This window comes from Triticum dicoccoides, chromosome 7A, assembly GCF_002162155.2.
Source record: "Triticum dicoccoides isolate Atlit2015 ecotype Zavitan chromosome 7A, WEW_v2.0, whole genome shotgun sequence".
In the NCBI taxonomy this organism is placed as follows: domain Eukaryota; kingdom Viridiplantae; phylum Streptophyta; class Magnoliopsida; order Poales; family Poaceae; genus Triticum; species Triticum dicoccoides.
In genome coordinates this window covers 411061973-411066032 of record NC_041392.1, presented here as the reverse complement: position 1 = coordinate 411066032, position 4060 = coordinate 411061973, and positions in this window count along the sequence as shown.

The window sequence follows — 4060 nt, the reverse complement described above, 5'->3', positions numbered from 1 at the left end:
TGTCATTTCTCTTGCGGACCGCAGACTCCAGCTTCTCATTCAGGGCAATCTTATCCTTCTTCAGACGACTTACTTCTCGGTTAGACTTATTGAGACAGGACTTCAGCTTGTTCACCTCCCCTTCCAACGCTCCGACCGAAGCCAGCTTCTGGTCTGCAAGGGCAGTCTTGTCTTGAGCTTCCTTCTGTGCAGCTGCAAGGTCCAAGTCCTTCTTCTCCAGAGCCAACCTCATTTTCTCTGCAAAAGAAGCAATCGGATCAAACAAGAGATCAAAGAAATATCTTAAAAGACGATCAACGTGAACAGTCGATAGGCACCTACCTTCCATACCAGCAACTTCATCTTCGGCTTTCTTCAACTTGTGTCGGGCCAACTCCAAGTCGAGGTTGAGTGGCCTCTGCTTCTCCTCAAATTCGGCAAACTTAGAAATGAGAGAACAAGATTTCTGCAGGAGGTAAAAGACGTGTCAATCGACAAGATCAAAGGTTATTTACTTCCGAGTGAATAAAACTTAAAAGTTCACTTAGACCCTAGCCGACTGCCTGCAGTCGACTGCGGTCTCGAGGACTACACCCAGCGGGTGCACTTGGTGTGCCCCCACTGATTCAGACCCAACTCGACCGGTCCGCCCGGGTCAAGTAAAAAAACAAGAAGAGAAAAGAACTATTCAGACCCCTGCCAACTGCCAGCAGTCGACCGCGGCCTCAGGGACTACACCCAGTGGGTGCACTTGACGTGTCCCCACTGGTTCAGATCTCATTTGACCGGTCCGCCCGGGTCGAGTGGAAGAAAAGAAAGAAAAAAGATATCAGACCCGAGTCGACTGCTCGCAGTCGACTGCGGTCTCGGGGACTACACCTAGTGGGTGCACTTAGCGTGCCCCCATCGGTTCAGATCCTACTCGCCCAGACTGAGTGGAAGAGCGCAAATACCAAAGACAACAAAACACCCAGTGGGTGTAGAGATTCGACGCAAACAATAAGAGATTGTATGGAAGAAAATATTTTAGGTAGCATATCCTAATAGAACAAGGTTAGTCGAAAGTTCACTTACCTGGACATTGGCCCGGAGATCAGCGCTGGCGTCGTAAGCAGCCTGTCTATTCTCGTGCACCGTCTTCATCCGCTCCATCATCACGTTAGCCTGACGGATGGCTTCCGCAACTGCGTCCGACTGGTTTTCCGAAACATGGTAGTTGGTGAAGAAGGGGGTAGACGACCCAGGTGCGGCAGCTTGGAGCTCCAAAGCGTGAGGTTGGACGACTGAAGGGAACACCGGTACAATCGACGGTGCAGGGCACTCACTCGACAATGGTACATCAAAAGTTACAGAGGCCCCGCCTGCGTCTTCAGATTGCCGGGCGGTTGGTGTTGTCGTCGGTCCCTGCTGAGACGTCTTGCCAGCTGCTGCCTTTTTGTTTTTTCTGGGCCTAGGGGCCACATCTTCATCATCATCTGGAAGATTGATGACGTTGGGTGGAGCTGCAGAGAAATCAGTCGACCGCAAGTGAATCGCTAGAATTTAATCGACCAAGTAATCAAGAACAAGATCATAAGAGTTTTTACCTGGGTTGGAGGTAACCGCGTCCTCCATCTCCTCGTCTCGGTATTGGTAAGAGGAAGTTCTAGATGTAGCAGCACTGCAAATGTCAACATTCAGTCGGCTATGTTCTGTTACCCGAGTCGACCAAAAGAACAGATTAGATGATTACCCGGAGATGGTGGGACGGTCACTTTCATTCTGGGCAAAGCCTTCGGTGGTTTAGAGGAAGTGGCTTTCGCTGCTTTGGGCGTAGGAGGCGACACAGTCTTGAGCTGTTTAGATACCTTCTCAGTCGGTGCTGGGGAAGACGTCCGAGGGCGCTTCGAAGAATGCCCAGTCGGTGCGGCCGCCAGGACCGGGGCACTCGCCGGGTCTTGAGCGTGCTTGGACCTCCTCTCTCTGCGAGGAGGCGAGTCGACCTCTTCGTCATCACTCGAGTCGTCGCTCTCCTTGTCCTCCTCTGCATCCGAGTGTGTTGGTGTACAAAAAGAGGGGTGCACTTTTTGTACCCCTATAACTATGCACGGGCAGTCTGAGCCACGGGCACCACCACATCAAGCAAGGCAAGGGAGGTGAGCCAGGGTAAGACCGAAGCTCAAGAGAACTAGAACAACGCCAAGGCCAAGACCACGAAGAGCAAAGGGGACGAAGCGGACTCCCCCGGCAAGATCCTTGCCGGGAGACAGTTCTAGCAGCCCCGGCAAGACCCTTGCCGCGGCGACTCGTCCCGCACCTACGGAGCAAATCACCCTTGAGTCCACTGCCCCCAAAGGGCAAGGATTCGGGAGACATCCCCGTGGTGGCATGCAGATCTTCGTGAAGACATCCAAGATCAGATACGCACTAAGGAGACAACAACCCTTGGAGGGATCCCAGCCGAGGAAGACCACAAGGCCCCCGGCAAGCGCCTTGCCAGGGATGACAACAGGCGCCTCGGCAAGACCCTTGCCGGGGCCCCGGCAAGGCCCTTCCTTAGGACACCCGCGGGGCCACCATCAGGCCCATGCCGACTAAACCTCCACCACCGCATGCATGCAGCTGCCGACCCAACCAGCTGAGCAGGCACCTGCGTGGCGGCATACAGATCATCGTGAAGACCCACCACTGTGCCACCTCAGCTGCCTGCCTACCTACGTGGCATCTCAGGCATCGCTGGCCAGGGCGCATGTCGACACAAGAAGGAGCGGCGACGGACGAGACAGGTTTCTCCCCCGTCCCCGATAAAGTAAGGACACCTAAGGAAGACGCACTAAATGCGCCTTGTCATGTAATGCGAGGGATAACCTCGCATCACTGTACCCTTTCCACCTCTTATGTGCCACTGTGGCAACCCCTTTTTTCTATAAAAGGAGGCCCAAGGCGACCAGGAGAAGGATTCGGCTTTTTGGAGCTCCTCACGCCCCATAGCTAGCTCAAGAACACAGATATACAATCCACCAAAGCAGGAGTAGGGTTTTACGCATCCTCGTGGCCCGAACCTGGATAAACGAACCATGTGCTACCTGTTAGATCCACTCTTCTCATGACCCCGCGCCCCGCTAACCACAGTAGGGATTCTTGTGATCCCATAGGTGTCGTTCCCACCGACATCTCTGGCGCGCCAGGTAGGGGGCGCAGATGTGAGAATCGGCTTTAGCAGTTAGTTCGGTGCTTCTTCATCATCATGGCGCCCAAGAAGAAGACGACGGTGGCGGTTGGCCAGTCGGAAGCCGGACAGCCCGTCCCGACGCGGGCGAGCAGCGGACCGGTCACAGAAAGGACCCGGGGCGCTGCTCGCGAACACCAACACCATCCCAGCAGCCGAAGTTTGGGAGGCAGAGATGTTTGTGCGCCTGGTAACGGGCCACACGTCGCCAAATCCAAAGGCGGAGCCAAGCCCTTCGCGGGTGGAGCGGAGCCTTCCAGGTTCATCGCCGCCCTGCCCGAAGGCGACGCAAGGGCCTCCAAGACTCCCACGCCGGCACCAACAGCGCGCTCCTCCCAGGCAGCGCGCGACGAATGGCGTAATCACACCGAAGATCCCGGGCATCGCTGCAGGAAGAGCCCCAAGCGCCACTCCCGGGACGTAGAAGACCTGCCCACTCGCTGAGGCGCTGGTGAAAACGGCATGCGACCGCGGGGTCATGATAGAGCTCCTTCTGACATGGTCAGAAGTCGAAGCGTGTCGCGATCCGTGCAGGTTTCGCTGCCACCGACGCCAGCAGAGGCCCTGGCGCGCGCGCAGTTGCTCCTCAATTTTCCTCCCACTACAGGGAAACTCGACGAATGGAGAGCCACTATCCGAAGCCTTGTTGCGGTGGCCAACAAAGACGAACCAAGTCCGGTGAGGCCCTGGGTCGACGCTTCGATGGAGTCCCGCAGACCAGTGGCGGAAAAGCCGGCGGCGCCGCGACCATGGTGCATTCACCTCTTCCCCATCCGGTACCGCGGACGCCGGCTCGTCGCGACATCGCGGGCGACGACATCTCCATAGCATCGTATGACCCGAGGACCCACTGTGACCAGCGCCAAGTTCTTC